A 17,453-nucleotide genomic window follows, 5' to 3' on the forward strand; every position below is an offset into this window, starting at 1 on the left:
GCCACCGGCATGGCTAGGAAGGCTTCTGTTGTATGGGGTCATGTAACTGCCCTGCTCAAATCTGATCAGTTTGTATCGCAGGGGGTCCGATGCTGGTCAGCACTGGTGTGCCAGGACCTTCATACAGAGAGCATCCTGCAAAGAACAGCTCTTCCAGGGGCAGTGGCAGGCCTCCCTGGGCAGCAGGTGATTTCAACAAGTGTAGCAATTTCTCAGCTACGAGTGATTCCAGCCCTTGTGAATCAGCTCTTTGTGAAATCACCCAAGGAGAACTCGGGGACAGAGAGACAGGAGCCTCATTTGGCATTAACAGAGGTAGCTTTAATTGTCCAGAAGCCCCTGTGAATGGAAGGCCAGGGACAAAGGCTCCCTCCTCAGGGCAGAAACAGGGGCTTTTTATGGGAAAGGCAGGGGGTGGGGTAGAAACCAATTACCCAGCTGGGTACAGGCTATTACCATATAGAAACAAGGCATGCTGGGGGTGGTTCACTTTATCACCATGACCCGAGGAAGGTTGCTTATCTCTGGGAGGTTCTTTTTGCCCTCAGGCCTCTCTCCTTCAAGGGAGTGCAGAGGGTTTTTGTGCCAAGGGCTCACAGCCCTCCACAAGTTTGAAGGAAATGTAAACAGAAATGTAAATGTGTTTTTCACAGAGCAAGTAGTCAGCACATGGGAGAGACTCTCACAGACAGCAGTGCTGTTGGGGAAGATGTGCTGTTTCACAGCAGCCAGGATAATTGCCCTGAATTTGTATCCCCTACTCCCATTACTTTCCTCCAACCCAGGAGTACTCCTCTGCTTGTGCACAGCCTGGCATGTGCATGGCTGACATGCAAAAGGCAAGGAAGGGGTCAGAGGGCACTGTTGATCCTGAGCCTGGCAGAGCATTGCACATCATCTTTCCTGTGTGAGGAGGGGCAGCTTTCTTGCAGAGAAACAACTTCCTGCGCTCACGAAGAGACTCGTGTAACATCCTCTACCAGGGGGCAAAGGAATATTTTGTACTCTTCTGGTACATACCAGAGGAGTACAAAGCGCTTTTAAGACTATTTTCATAGTCCTGAGGAAGGGATGAGCAGTAGGTTTTGCATGAAATGTCCTTTCTTGCCAGGAGAACGACACCCATCTGCAGCAGCTGCAGTGCTGGGAGCCAGAGCTTTTCCAGTGCACTGACTTCTCCTGGGCAGCAAAGCAACACCACAGCATGGTGTCATTTCAGAAGACTGGAGGAAGAGCTACCCAGAATTGTTGTATTTTAGGAGCTATTTTGATGGAGAGTGGATTAAAGGAGAGGAAATAGTGCAGACATGGAAGGTAAACAGCTGCATTTTGAGCAGGTGGGCCAAGAACGGCTTTGAGGTGATAGCAGGGAACAGACTGCAGGTGAATTTCTGTGTGTAATGCCATCATACAGATACAAAACACTTCCCTCTTTGGCAGAGAGATCTTTCATATCAATCTAAGTAGGAAACAATGCTTGGTTGAAAGAAACAGCATAGCCTTGGTCTGGTAGCACCTGGCATATTCCCTAGTCCTGATTCCCCAGTTGAGCAAGGCTATAGAAAACATGAAGAAATGGAAAAACAATAAACTTTCTCCTAGGATCCAGGCCAGAAGAGTGTTCTTCTGGGATGATCCAAATGCCTTTAATTAAACTCCTGCAACTGGGAATGGCAGTTTTGTTGGCATCTGTGAGTCATGGCACAGAAAGGCAGCGGATTGTGTCATCATCCTGACTTCGGGTGGCGGTCACAGGGCAGGGAGGACATGGCAGAAGATCTGGTGGAAGAGGAAGGATCTGCTATAGTGAAGAGACATGGGAGATTGGACAGGGTGATCCCAGTGTCCATGTCAGTCTGTGAAAGAGGGCAGATGTGGGCAGCGCTCCAGTGTGTCCCAGTGTCACCGAGGATGTGGTGGAAATGGCAGCCCCTCATCTTGCGGTCTTTTTCTAGAGCTCTGTGGCCATCCACTAGCCCGTCTTGGATGGCTTCTCCAGTGTGATCCCATGTTCACGACCACATCCATCAAGCAGTGCTGGCATATGGTGTAAGTTGGGAGCTGCATGGGAGAGCAGCCAGAGGAGACCCTGTCTGGCATGAGCCTCTTCCAGGGGTCTCCCTTCTGCTTTCTGGCTTTGCTCAATCTGGTGGTGGAAGATGTGCTCCCTCCTTGCAGAGTGTCCAGCCCAGCCCAGAGGCTGCAGGTCACACTTTGATGTGCCCTCCCTTTGCCAGCCATGCCACCTTGGCTTGCTTGCCAAGTCCATGTTCAGTGTGGTGAGTGTCAGCAGCCAAGGGATTGCCAGGGTGTGTTGGACTCTGTTTGCAAAGTCTGCAAGGAGATGGAAAAGGTCATTTTGTCTAGGGCACAGGAGGAAGAAAGAGGCATAAGGAGTAATGCCATGTGGATTTGTTTAATTCCCTTGAGGAAAACAAAGCATCTCTGCAACAACTTGATGATCTTGGAGATATTTTTCAACCTTAATGATTCTATGATAGGAGAGCAGCAGGGAAATAAAAACTGAGATAAAGAAGAGATAAAAAACTGAGATAAAGAGATAAAAACTGGCTCACCCCCTGGCAACCTTCTCTTGCATCTCTCCTCGCTGGGTCTCTTTATCACAAACGCAGGGAATAAAAAGGCAGGAAGAAAAAAAAGCCACGAGATGGGTTTTGAATGGATGCCAAGGTTGATTTAATTAGATGTATTGAATTCGTTAACTTCTGAACGACGTGGCTGTCACGCGGCGCAAGTGACGAGCTGCGAGTGGCAACGGCAGCACAGCGCCGACCTGCCAAAAGGCTCAGCAAAGCAGAAGGATTGACCTACTTCCCTCGGCTCCGTGGAGAGCACAGGCGAGTACCCTCCGCTTGCTGTTGCTGTGCTCCCTGGAGGGCTGTGCATCCCTCTGTGCAGGGCAGAGCTCATTGGGCTGGGGGCTGCTGGGCAGCCCAGCATCACCCGTCATCTCCAGCACAAGCCCGGGGCTGGGTAAATGTCCGTGTGCCCTTGGGAGGCAGTTCGTTCAAAGCAAGGGCTCCTGCTTTGTGTGCTGACTTCTGTCTTCTGGCTGACACTGATTTTCTGCTTCTGCCACCTATTTCACCCTTAAAAAAATACCAGTGTTCTCTGATAATGGAACGTAAGTGCTGTGGCAGCTGATAAGGGTGATAAAATCACCCATGCACACTGCCATGGCAACCTACAGCAATTGCTCTTCAGTCTTGCTGTGTGTCTGCTCTTTGGCTTGAGCGCAGATGTGTGGGTTTGGTTGAGACTTGGCCTGGGAGTCACCCAAATCTGGAAGATTTGTTTTCCGTTACGAGCTCTGACATGGATGTGGAGCCACTGAGCAGCTCATTGTCTTGCTGGCCACCCTCAGCATGGAGCAGAGCATGCTTCCCCTTGTACTTTGCTGTGAGCCCTGGCAGTGCAAATTGCATCTTGAAAGATTTGTAAGTGCTGGGGAAGAGGCTTCTGAAAAAGAATTTTCTTTCCAAATGAATTCCATAATGGTTATCAAGAGGAACTGCTGGGTGTCTGCTCCCAGGTCTGCCATCGTGCAATGCATGCATAGATCCAGGGTCCTTCTTTCAGTGACCACAGGATCCTTTTGAGATCAGTGTGGTGCCTCCTGGACAGGTAACGTTCCAGCTAGAGAAGTCCCAACAACTGAGTGGCATTCTGATGTTCTACTCCTGGTACCAGCCATGAGCCGAACTCCACCCATTCGTTTGACAGTCCTCTCCATCTCTCGTTAGTTTAGATGCAAAAATATGTCCTGTCAAATCATGTCTGTCAAGTGGTGAAGAGAGAAAGTGGATTTCCTAAGCTTCCACCATGGAAGTGGTGCTCTTGTGATAGGGAATGTTTGCCAAGACCTTTGGAGCTAAAAGACACCAACAGAGATGTTTGTGAAGTGTACAAGTAGAGAAATGCTGCATGAAGCCATGGTCTGGGTTGTGCTGAATATCGCTGTGTGACCGAATGAGATGCTGACGTGTAAGGGAAGCTTAGGCACACCATCAGCCTCCTCTGATTTTGTCAGTATTAACCCCAGATTGGTAACACCAGGCCAGATAGTCACCCAGTATGGTGGAGAACTTGCTATTTCAGTGGGGAAATGAGACAAAGCAGCATTGGGGAAGTTGTCTGAGGTAACGCAGAGAAGATAACTGGGATGTTGTTTCTCACCACCCAAGCTCTGGCCTTTTATTCTTCTTCCCTCAAGTGTGGTTTCTTCTGGCCCTACAGCATCACTCAGCTGGAGGAGAGAAGGTTTGCTTGAGTGGAGAGATGAAAGAAAAAAACGTTATTCCATTGAGCAGTGTCAAGAAATTATATGAGAAGAAGAAAAGGAGGACAGGTGGAAGGATTCCAGCTGTCTTCTTCTGCAGGGAAGAAATCTCTTTGTAACATTGAGGCTGCTTTCAGGGTTCATGGTTCAGCTTTCAGGTTAGTTGTTGATGGTTAGGATGTTTTCATTTTGACTTCATCTGTTGACAAGGCAGTAAGAGCTCTGTGAGGACGCGTATCTCACCATCACATATGACTAATTGTATTGGGACAGCCGCGAGCACAATAACACTTCTGTTTTCTTCCAGAACAGCTCCATTACAGACTGCCTGGTAGCTGAGCCCCAGCAAGTGTTTTTGCAGTTTTGCTGATTGTGCAGCCCAGATAACCTGTGAGAGAGCAAACATGGAAAGTGTTGAATATTCAGCTCAAAAACCTTCAGCTTAGAAAACAGACGTGTTTCGCTGCTTGTCTGAACCAAGCTTTTAACCGCGTGTTGTCAGTGCTTTTCAGGAAATTCACCTTGTCTGGGACACGTCATCTGGCAGCAAAGTGCTCCCATTTAGTGACAGCCATCAGGAGTTCTGCAAAGGCCAGGCCTCATGGCTAGGCACTGTTGTCTTTGCAGCTTAGTTTTGTGTTTTACTTTCCCCATCTCCTTGGAGAGCAAAACTCAATCCATGCAAAACAGGTGCATTTTTAAACAAGATTTCTCTTAGTCTTACACTTAAGAAACTGTCTCCAAAAAAGCCAGTGCATAGCAGAAGCTAGCAGAAGACTTTCTCTGGATATTTGCTGCTGCTAATCCCGTTTGTGCAGGAACCCAGGAGTTTTGGTGCAATGTAAGAACTGAATTTAAACTTCTTGGCATTAAACTGGTTGCCCCTGCTCCTCAGGGTAACAGCTGTATTTTTGCATGAAAGCCACACTTGCATTCCTGAAGAAGTGTGTTGGCACAGATGAGCCTTTGACCTCAATATATCAGCTCAGTGGTCAACAGCCTTATGTAGAAAGAGCTTTGGTGTGCAAGTCTTCCACTTGGTGAGTTTAATCTATGTATGGATTACAACAGAAAGTTCTCTACAAGAGGCTATGCAGGTTTAAAGCTGCTCTTGCCTTTGATGAAATCATTGCTTGCTTATCAAGAAGGTTTGTGATATTTGGAAGCTGCATTCATAGTGTGCAGGTGGGCAGTCAGTCCAACATAGGGAGGTAGTAGAGATCTTTGTGACTCTTCCTCTGTCCGTTTTCCCTAGGAGGGAGGCCAGTTTTCCTGCCTGCAGCAAGGCATCCCTTCTGATTTAGGAGTGCAAGACTACTTCTGTCATGATGCCATCACAAGGCCATAGTTTCTGTCTGGGTGTTAGAGGAGTTAGTCAGCAGGAGAAGGATGATGCACCAGGAGGTAGTCAGTCAGTGCTGACCTTCTGAGGGCATTGACTTCTCACAGCAAATTCACCAAAGGTCCATTTCAGTCTTCCTCTCTCCTTGCTATGTTGGCTTTGTTGTTTGTTGTCCTGAAAGTATGAGGAATCTCTGGACACTGACAGAGGGTGTGTAGCATTATGACTGTGATCTGCCCAGGGTGAGTGCTGCACAGATGCCCCTTGCAGGGGCTAATCCATGTGTCTGCAGCTCTTAAAAATAAGGATGTTGCCCGATGTCCCCTGTCAGCCTTGAGCGTGGTTCCCCTCACTCCCGTTGGATGCTCTGCGGTGGGAAGAGCAGGCATGCTGGCTGCCAGTTCAGGTCTAAAAATGATGTCTGTGCAAAGTCTGTCCTTGTCTGGACTCCAAGGGGCTGCTGTGCACAAGGCCTTCACACAGTTTCCTTAACAGGCTCCTTTTCACTTTTTCCAGGGACTTGCACTGTGCTTCATTTCAGAGTGATCCAGTGAATTAACATATTGTTGCTGCTGCCTGGGTAATTGCATGCCCGGGGTCTGCTCTGCTCCAGCACAGTCTTCCCGGCTTCCCAGACAGAAAGCATCCTTCTCTGGCAAACAAGGTTGCAAAGTATTGCCCTGAGGCCTAGCTCAGAGATTGAAGGAATGGGAGGGTAGAAAGAGGAGAGGGAGGCTGTTTCTGAAGGTATATCTGGCTTCAAGAGCTTACCTATCAACAAGGAGGTGGACATGGGTTTTTTTAATCTTTATTTCTGTATGAAGGTACTAATTTTGACTGAAGCTGTGGTTTCTCTTGCTGATTTATGCAGACGTTGGTATGGGTGCAGTTACAGAAATTTAGTTTAGCACAAGTCACTATGAGGACTCAGAACTGCTTGAAATGAGCTGTCCTGGGTCACACAGGAATTTCAGCAGAAGTTGAAACTGAGTGGTCTGATACCCGCTTTTGTACTGAAAATAAAACTCTTTGAATAGGTAGGTGTAAAAATGCTTGCTGGTCTCGCTTCCAAGTACCAAAAAAATCATATGTGGATAAACCCCTAGAGCCTCTAAGGCCCTGTGAGACAAGACCACATCTCAGAACATGTTGGCAAGCATATTATCAAAGCTGGACAGGTTTCTTAATGCGGATGCAAGTTTGCATTTTTGAAAGATGATATTTGGTCAGGACTGACTTTTGGTGGGGAGCTAGCATCCCTTAGGCAAGGGGTCTTTTGGTCTCCAAAAAGAAGCATGGTTATGTGCCACGTGAGGAGGGCAGCTTTACCTCCCAGCACAGCTTGGCTATCAAGCAGAGGCATGAGGAGGACAGGGAGCATCCAGACTCTGGGATAGCGGGGAAGAGGTTTATTTATGGCTCTGCCACTGACTTTCTTGGTGACCTGGGGTGAGAAGATGAACCTCTCCTTTTCCACCTCCTCCTTTCTGCCAACCCAATACTTGCTACAGTCACCTTGTAGTTTGTATGGATCCTTTTGAGAAGCTGGAGCTCGGTAGCGTTGTCTGTAAGGTCCCTTTTCATCTTCTCAGTTGTGAACATTTCCTGTGTCCTAGCAAAATAAGCTATTTTGACTGAAAGCAAGACATTGCTCCAACACTCTTTGTGACACAAGGGAAAGAGAAGATGATATGGCCATGTTGACAGTGTAGCTGGATCATCCCACACTAGAGCTTTGCAGTTGGTGGGGCAGAGGCATCTCCATTCTGTGGAGCAGAGGCTGCTGCCTTGGGCAGTGTGGAGTCCATGCATTGGCCTGTACTTGGGGCTTAGGGAATCCTGCTTGTTCTGGAACTCTGTGTGTGTACTTACACACATACACATGGGAGAAAGATGGCTGTGTGTGCGCTGCAGATGGGACATGGACAAAGGTTCCTTGGCCACTGATGCCCAAACTGAGATGAACAGTTGCATGTGTGGGTCACTGTGGGACTGCATGCAGCACTGGGGTTTGTCGTGTTCAGAGGGGAGCATAAGACACAGTGCCCAGGGGTGCCTTCTGGGCCTTCATGGTCTTGGGATGTGGTTGTTTCTCCAACTCTTTCACTTGGGCGATATTGCGGTCCCTGAGCACTGAGTGATTCCCACCCTTTCCTCCAAAGCCTTTGCACTGGTGGCAGAGGCTAGAAGATGGTCTATAGGATAATATAGGCTGAAAGGGATCTTGGGTGGGTCAGCTGTGAGATCAGACCACGTTGTTCATGACTTTGGTCAAGTCCTTCTTTATGTGAACCCATGTCTGTGTTCCCAATCACTTCCCTGCAGGTGCTGGGCCTGCTTCTGGATCCCTCAAAGCCACCTCTTGCCCTGGCTGAACCAGCCCAGCTCCCACAGCCTCTTCTCTTCAGGCAAGTCCACCAGTGCTCCTCCACTGCACTTGCTCTAGTTTGTCAGTGTGTTTCTTGTACATGTTTCTTGTACCAAAATTAGATGCAGTGTCTATATGGGGTCTAATGAATGCTGAGGTCTCCTGGCTGTTTCTGCTCCTGCAGCCCAGTATGCTGCTGGTCTTTGCTGCAGTTTCTTTCCTAAGGTCCAGTTGGCCTGTGGTCCTAACAACTGTCCCAGCCCTTGAGGAGTGGCAGAGCTGCTGGGACATTGAGCTGTGCCTACATGGTTGCTTAAATAAGACCGCTGTACTGTGCTTGGAAAGCTTGAGTGTTTCACAGCAGCCAGGAGAGGAGTATCGAGGAGCCCTGGGGTGGCAAAGACTTCTTCTCCCTGCTGATGGTGTGAGCTCCCACAGGGAGAGGGACAGAGCCCAGACAGATGACCTGAGTTCTGCAGAAAGAGGTGTAGTGTTATAACTACCACTGTCTCACTTACTCATCTGGAAAGCAAGATTTTACTCGCTGCTGTGCTTCCCGTGGGGCTGTGACTGTTGATGGCCACGGAGAGCTGAGGTCCCACAATAGCAGCGCACAGGGCTGTGGAACATAGCTCACTGTGCTCACTGGTGGCTTTGAACCATGACCCCTGGGAGCCCTGTGCAGAGGAATAGTATGGATCCATGTATGTATACCATACTCAAACAAAACTCTCTGATTCCATGCTGTGCTGCCAAGTTGGTGTGTGAGTTTCAAAGCAGCAACCTATATTCTTTAAGATCCAAGAGCCTTGGGAAAAGATCCATTTCTTATGCTGTACTAATTTAATAAATGCCTTTTTTTTAGTGTAGGAAGGTAGCAATAAAAGACAAAAAGGCAAAAGAAAAGACAGAAAGACCTGTCCTTCTGCAGAAAGACATGATTTCTGAAGAAAGACTACGATCATTTTAAAGGTTTTCTGCTTTTCCGTTCATGTTCTTTTCAGGAAATGAAACTGGCTATATATGGTATAGGAATGAATATCACAAGCCACTGTCAAGTTCATGAAGTGACCACATTGAAAAAGTAGTGAAAAATGGGTTCTTACTCGTGCCTTCCTAGCCCGTGGGAATCCTGGCTGTGGCTTGTGACTGTAGTAGGGTGAAGATTTGCATTTTCAAGTTGGCGGTTTTCCTTTTTACTCTTCCACTTCCTACAAGCTAATTTGGTGCTGTGTTAATTGTGAATCTGGAATGCAAATCAACTCACCTGCTTGTTTTTTCTTTCATTTTCAGATTTTCTAACTGTGGAAGCTCTCCTGAGGAGCTGCAAGCACTGGTGCCCCTGGGATGGGAAGCAGAGCAAGGAGCGAAGAAGAGCTGCAATGTGCCACTGCAAGTTGCTTTTGTGAGGAGAGGGGCTTTCTGGCATGTCATATGGTGCCAAAAGACATTTTACTCTTGGCAGCAAAAATCCTTATCCTTCTTGGTTTTTTTTTTTCCAGGACAGATTATATTTCCTGTTAGAGATGCTTTGTATGCAAATCAAGGTGGTACAACAAGAAAAAAAGTCCTGAAAGCAATCACACTGATAAACTCAGCCCACTGGGGAATTCCTGCTTATCATTTATCTTTTCTTTTTTCAGTTCTGTACAAGATACTTCTTTGCCTGTGTTTTCTTACTGTCTTTAATGTTTGTCCTGCCAGACCTCTTGCTTATGAACTACAGTGCTTGCATTTCGCAGGGCTCCATGTCAGTCTGCACAAACAAAAGGCAGTGAGTGCTGGAAATTGGGGTTAACAGTCCCTGTGTTTCAGCGTGATCTTGCATTGATCTGGTGCTTTCTGAAGTTCAAGCTAGACATGAGCCTCACACTACAGATTGCCACATGCTTGTAGTGATGATCTACCTGGAAAGGTGATCCCAGAAACCTCAGGAAAGAAGAAAAGGAGATATAAAAAGGAAGAAGAAGCCAGCAAAAAGTTTACCTAGTAACTTAAAAAGGAGCAGGATTTGACCTAAGGCACCTCAAGAGATGGTGCGGGCAGCACTGCAGTAATGCAGTGGCATGAGTTGATTGCCTCATTGCTCCAGCAAAGCAAACTCACATAGAATCACAGACTGGTTTGGGTGGGAAGGCACCTTAAAGATAGTCTAGTTGAACCCCCTTGCCATGGGCAGGGACACCTTCTGTTAGATCAGGTTGCTCAGGGCCCCTTCCAACTCTGCATGGAACACTTCCAGGGGCAGGGCATCCACAACCTCCCTGGGCATCTGCTCAGCCTGTGCCCTGTAGGTGTCCCTATACGTGGATGGAGCTGATCAAAGCCTTGCTCTCACCAGGCTACCACCCTGCTGCCAGCTGCAGCATCACAGTGATGTTACAACAGGTCGTGAGGGTGAAAAAAGACTCAGAAGCAGAAAAGGACATGTCAGAGAGCTGCAGAACTGCATTGCCAAAGAACATTGTCATGTGTGTCCAGAGATACCCACTGCAGTCCAGGTCTTGTTGAATCATGCTGTGGTTGCTCTGGCCTTTGTGTGGGTAATAGTGATGATAATCATTGTGTGTGGTGTTGGGTTTTATTATTTGCTTTTTTCCTTAAATGTAAAATTAACAGTCAAATTGGTGTTGGTGAGGCAGCAAGCCTGGTGCAGCTTTTATCTATCCTGAACCTCGGGACAAAGGAGGGGAGGAAAATGTCTTGACCAGTTTGGCGGCCGTGCATGTAACGATCCTGGAGTTCAAAGCAAAGGGCACAACAGTCAGATACCCAAACCCGCCTGGGCTTCAGCTGATAAGTCACATTTCAAAGTAAAAGGCAATCCTAAAGGGGCTCTGCTGAGTGCCTAAAGCCTCCAGTACTGAGTCTTCTTTAAAAGAGGATTTCATATGGAGTAACATACGAACAGAAATGGCTCTTTTGTGGTTTTACACATTCCAAGCATGCCAGGATTGTCCCTGTCAAGGATGGGCAGTCTTTGGGGTTTTGGGTTCTTTTTCTTTTTTTCTTTTCCCCAAATATTTCCCACAAACTAGCAGCTGAAATGGTGAAAAATAAAAGAGAGTTGCAAAATCAACTACAGTAGCAGTAATGGAAACTGTGAGGCTTATACTTAAACTGGCTGTGGGGTTTCACTCCGTCTTCTGCGCTGTTGCGCTGTGAGGATTGCTTCTTTTACCTGCTCTGACCAGTTCAGGATGGATGGATGATTTGAAAGCAGAGCTTTAACTGTTGGTTACCCAGGACCTCAAAAAACAGTGCTTTTGTTTTTTTCAGAAGCAACACCTTTTCAACTGAACCACTGTTAAGTATGAATTCCTTCAGTGTCAGTGCAGTTATATGGCCATACAGCATCTTTACATTATGATTTCTGCAGGTCTGTGTGTACAGAAATGGGGCCCAACTGTTCTGCTTCACGTGCACTTTTGTTTCACACAGGTTGTGCCAGTTTGGATTGCACTCGTACACTTTAACACAGAATTTTAATTGATGTAAGAGTTTCAAGGCACAAAATTGTGGTGCCTAAAGTAAAGAAGAGCACCTTAGCTCTGCCTTAAAACAGTCTGAAGTTTCACATACAATAAAACACTAGATGGTTTGTGTAGACCTGCCCTGTTAGATGAGTGCCTAATTCATCAGCCTACGTGTCCTGTTCTTCTCCACATGGGTACTGCTCCTGTTGCCATAGTTCTGTGTCTGGTTTAGGTAGCAGGACCTCATGGACAGCTGGGAAAGCCATGGCCAGAGGTGTTACTGCTATCACCTCACAAAAAGTATGGCTGTAACAACGTGCAATTAGGCGTGGGCCTCAGCCCCCCCCAGACACCCTACACAAGCATTCAGTACCTTCACTGGCAGCACACGCTGACCAGAACCAGCTCAGCACCTTCACAAGTGGGAGCTGCACCTTTACCTGCTCTGCAGGTGAGATTAATCCCTCTGGGTGGGGAGCAGAAAATGGAGCCAGGCTCATCCCAGCAGAGTCTGAACCATGGAACCATAGATATCCATCCTGACAATGCGTTTTCAGCCCAAATTTGGCCAAAGCACAAATGCAGACAGAAGGTGAGAAAGCATCTCTTTGAAAGTGGCAGTAAAAGAGACACTGTTGGAATGAACCTTCTGGCCTGGTTTTATTAAATGTGAATATGGTTACTTAGTGGAACAGGAACTGGAGTGGATTTAGGAGATGGTGCCTGAAGCCCCCTGCCATCCTCCAACACAGGCTGATGTTACAGGGGAGTCTCAAGGCTGTTGCCTGGGATCTTGTGGGTCTGTGGGTGGAGGAACTTCATCACCAGGGTTGTCATCAAATGCTGCACTTAAAATATAGAAGGAAGAAGTGCTTGTGTTAATTTTGTGCTCAACATAAATATTTTTTCATCTTAGAGGAGTCTGGGCTAGTAGCTTTCTGGACTGCTGCCATTTTGGGCTTGTTTCCTTAAAAAAGGAAAAAATTTTTTTCTTTTCCCCATCAGTGCTACCAACCACAGACATTTGGAAACAAAAAGTCAGAAGGGGTGTTCAGCAGTGAGGTGTCTTTTTACTAGGCTGATCTTTCAGGGGTTGGTTTTGAAGTGGATGTTGTTCTGTCCACTCCAGGTCTATGCTGTGGAAATATTTATTGCTGTGAAACTGTAGCAAGCCTTATAAGTGTCAGGAAAAACTACTTTTGTAACTGAACTAATGTGCTTTCCTTACAAGTCACACAGGTTTACACTAGGCATTTTTTTGTTCTGTTTTGTACCAAAATAACTTTTCCACTGTTACCTGGAGTGGGAAAATGAGTGCACCTTGAATTGCATTTTAATGTTGATTTCATCCATTTAATCACAGCAGAAGAGTGCATAGAGATGCTCCGTTATTCTTCTTTTTCTGTGTACTTGCTTAGTCTTTTGTGCCTCAGAATCTGTGTTTTCCCTCTTTTTGATGGTTTGAGAGTTTTGACAGAGAAGTTAAAAATGCTTAAAAATTTTAATGTCCTTGGGAAGGCTACAGAAAGTTATGCAGTGGTAAAGAGATGCAGGCAACCTGTAGAAGAGCCAGTTTCTGACAGCATGGGAAGTGGTTAGTGCCTCATTGGACGTCCTCACATCAAAGGTGGACAGTGGGCTGATTGAGATACTCTGTTTGAACCACAAATTGCTGGGCTTCGGGCAGAAATCACTGTATGAAATTCTGTGGTCTTTATTAGGCAGGTGGACAGACAAAATAATTTTGCTGGTTTCTGTCAGCTCTTAGAATTTATGAATCACATAGTCAGGGTGTTCTGGGAGGTTTTTTGAGTTTCCATGAAAAGTTTGCCTTGGTAGCATGCAGACAACAAAACCTGTCTGTTCTCTTGTCCTTTCATCACGCTGTGTTGCTTTTGAATTGTTCCAGAAGGAGGATGAAATTGGGCTTGTTATTTAAATTTCAGCATGGGTGGCCAAAGCTACTCTACCTTGGTTATCATGGGCATCCAGTGACCACAGGAATGGATGGTGCCTAATGCCAGCTCTGATTTAACAAACACCTGAGGACCAACTCATCACTGCAGCATAGCCCATGGGAATTGTGTGCCATGGGATCCTGCAGCAGGGCAGTGTCTGGGAATATCACCTCACACTCCTTAGTAGTAAGGATGTATTCAGTCCTTGTAGGCTGGAATCTGATTAAATAGCACAGTGTGGGGAGAAAACCAACAACCCCACACTCATTTATGGCAGTTGAATGTGTGTAGTTGGGAACAAAGAATTCAGGTTCTGTCTATAGTGTGTGGGAGCCCATCTGGGGAGGACAGTGTCAAGGAGAGTCCATGGGATCCTCGTGTGTAATCATGTGAAAGCAAGCTCATGATGGAGCTGTGGGGCAGAAAGGAGCCCTGCAACTCTGGAGAGCAGGTAGAAGCAGGGACTTTCATGATTCCGTCCTTTTAAAGGGAGACACACTGCCTGGTGTCTGTACTTGAAGAAGGGAGGGGAAGTGCCAGGAAGAATTCATGGAAAGCCACAGATAATTTGGGTTTGCCAAACGAGAACTCCAGGCTTGAGGAGCACAGTGTATTTGGTTAATGGGGATGAAGGCTGGCAAGGGGGTGACTTGATTGCCACATTTAGGGGAAGAAAGTTTTGGTCAGCAGGTTTGAGGTGAGGAGGAACCTTTAGAATTTCTATGTCCTTTTCCAGATTCTGGAGGAAGGGGCAATGTCTCTCTAGCATTGCAGGTTTAGTCAAAAATACTGGGCTTATTATTTAGAGGTCTGTGGGATATGCCCAGCCCCTGCCCTGGAGGGATCTCTGCTGAGATAAGAGATTTCGCAATCACCCAGCAGGACTCCCTGGAAAGGCAACCACTTCTTTGGTCACGGCGAGAAAAGACAGACCCACAATCCTTTAGGAGACCCTATGTAGATCCTTTGTAACCCATTGGCCATCACCCATCCCCTATATCCCTATAAAGGCAAGCCCTCTGGCCCTGTGGGGCTCAGAGAGAGTTCTCGTCCCTGGCTTTCCCCTTCGCCGGAGGGGACCAACAATAAAGCTACCTCTGTGTGGAACCAGCCACACGAGCCTCTCGTCTCTCTCTCTGGTCTGGCTTGGCCTGGAGGCTGCCCTGCAGAGCTGAGCTGGAATCACGAGCTGATAATCACTAAAGAGCTGACAGTCTCTGCAAGGGCCCTCCTGCCAGCAGCTGAGGGAAGACACCGGGCCTCGGGGAGGCGATTCCTTTCGGGACCATCTCCCCGGACCGGTCACCTCTTCCCGAGTCAGAGCCACTGACCCCATCACCAGCTGTAATAGAGGTCCTGGGTGAAAGGGACTGATGTGCAGTGTAGTGAAGGCAGGATGCATTATTTGGGTCTTTCTGCCTTTATGCTCAGAGCTCTGGTACTCCCCAGCACCTTCTTCCCTCAAAGAAGGGAAGCACCTTCTACCCCTCCCTGGGGTAGGGCAGTTCTGCCACAGCATAGTTCTGCTGGCCATAGTGTGAACTATCAGGACAAAACGCTCTGGAGCCATCTCATCTTAAGACAGGTGTCTAAGATAACTGGGTTTCCCTCTGATAATGGCTGTTGTCCTCCAGCAACTGTGTGGGAGACCAGAAATCTGGCTGAGATGTGGACTCCTGTGCTTTGGATGTCTGAAGCTGTGTGAGGTGAACCCCCCTCTCAGTGCCTGCGTGTGTGATGAGGAGTTACTGGAACAAAGCACCTAATGAAGAATCGTCTGACACCACTGAGATGAAAATAATATGGAAACTTTAATCAGCTCTCTGCAGCTGAGCAGTCCCTGGGGGTCCTGTACCAAATCTGACCCACTTGCTGAACCCCAGCAGTGCAGCACTGGGCACTCCTCTGCCTGCCTTCAGAAGAATGAAGGGACAGCAGTCTAAAAAGAGACAAGCACAGGGGACAGCAATCAGTGGTAAGTCTTCAATAAGAAAGAATTGGGGTATTTTGTTCATTATTAAAAGCAAACACACCTTCTGCAGCATTCTTTTTTGTGAAGTGCTGAGAAAGGAGGGAGGTATTGGCAGAAAGGAGGGAAATGTTTGCAGAGGTTTATTTTCAACCTGATCAAATGTTTTCCTAGTTCTTTCCCTGCACCCCAACTCATCCCATCCCAGTCTTTCCAGCCATACCATGTTGGGAAGCAGCTGTGAGCTCATCCTCAGGGCTGAGTTCCAACATGGTAACTGTCCTGTGGTACTCCATCCCAGGCCGTAGCCTGCTTTGCAGGGATGGAGGGAGTGCTCTTGCCACTGGTAAGGAGCAGCATGACTCTTTTGCCAGATGTCCCAGTTTGCTGGCAGGATCGTCTGACATGAAGGCTCCTCATGAGCCCAGCCTCCCATCCCTAAGCTCCGCAGAGATGTGACCACTTTGCCATGGCTTCAGATTAGGGCATCTGCATGGATAAAGCATTAGTGGGTAAAAATCAAATCCAAAACCTCTGGGCTTTGAGAGGATGATAGCAGTGGAGTATTTGCAGCAAACCATAATCCATATCCCTCTTCCAGGAAGATGTTGCTGAGATGATTCCCGTGTGCTCCTCGAAAAGGTTGCTGAGCTGCCAGAGAAGCAGCAAGCTTTCCTCTTCCTGCGTGGACCCGCCCTGCCATCTGTAGCCCTTGGAGGATGCAAGGCTCTGGCACTCACTGGCCTGACTCCCCAGGCAGAGCGATGCTCCAGGGCCTTCAAAGGGCTGTCCAGCATAGTGAGGGCAAACCACCTCCTCCCTGGACACAAACCACGCTGATTTGCTGGTGTTTTTTCTTGTTTTTTCTTTTGGCTGGCTGAATAGCTGAAGTACAAACTTCTTTCACCTATTTGACATTAATTCACTAATGGATGGCAGAAGGTTTCATGTTTGTTTTTTAACTCACAGGGTGATGATGAAATTATAAACCTCACATCTGTGATGTATCTTGGAACCATCTGAAAAATGTGAGTTTTTACAGAAACATGAAGTGCTGGGGGTTGTGGAATAAACTTTTTTAATCCCTGCATTTTATTCTAAGTTTTGAATGAATCAGATGTATTTCATGGGACTGAAAAAGCTGTGATTTTTCTCCTCCCTTCAGTGTTGGGTTTGGTGGGTTTTTTTGGGGGGGGGGTTGGTTGGTTGTTTAGGTTTTTTTTTGTAACCAACACATTTACTCACTCCACAAGTTAAGTGGTTTCTCATCAACAAGTTGATGTCAAAGGAAAAGTGAGGATTAGGAGAGGCCAGACATTGGGTTTTAGTTATCTCCAATTTTTTCCTTTTTATTTAAGCTTCAGCAAAATAGCAATTGTTTCATTTTGACCCACTGTCAAATCACATTAGTGAAGGAATATAGAATGGGAAGGGTAATCGTGTGAACTTCAAAAATGCAGCAGGTCAGGGACAGGAAAGACCAGCAGCAGTCCTGCTCTGACTGCCGAGACTTGGGTGTTTTAGTGTATCCTACCATATTTTTTGTGTCACCAGTAACAAATTTCCAGTGATTGGAAGGGGATAAGGAAGAAGGAGCCCCCAGCACTCCTCTCCCTATTTGCCTTGGCTCACTTTCAGGTGACAGCAGTGTGCATCTCACAGTCGCTGCAGCTGCATCAAGCACTTAGTTCTTGTGTAGAGCCCATCAGTGCAGGTAAGTGCAGGCAGACAGAGGGTGCCTGCTCTGGTCCCAGAGCTCTGGAGCCTGCCATCAGTGCCAAGGCTGAGCACAAAAACCTTGCCCAGAGGGAGGGTACATCACCTGCAGTTAGCAGCAGGGAGCTCGGTTGCAATGCTGCCAGGAACCACCGAGCTCACCCACATCTCTCCTGGCTTGTGGCAGGACTTGGGCATTCCCAGCTTTGGCCTTACAGCAGAAGCTGCAGTGCTTTTTCTTCCATGAGTCCCTGATTTTTTTCCTGGCACTTGTCAGGTGTAGGGAAGGGTGATCTTGGCATTGCATCTCCTGAGACCTTCATT

Source organism: Corvus moneduloides, chromosome 1, assembly GCF_009650955.1.
Source record: "Corvus moneduloides isolate bCorMon1 chromosome 1, bCorMon1.pri, whole genome shotgun sequence".
Lineage (NCBI taxonomy): Eukaryota > Metazoa > Chordata > Aves > Passeriformes > Corvidae > Corvus > Corvus moneduloides.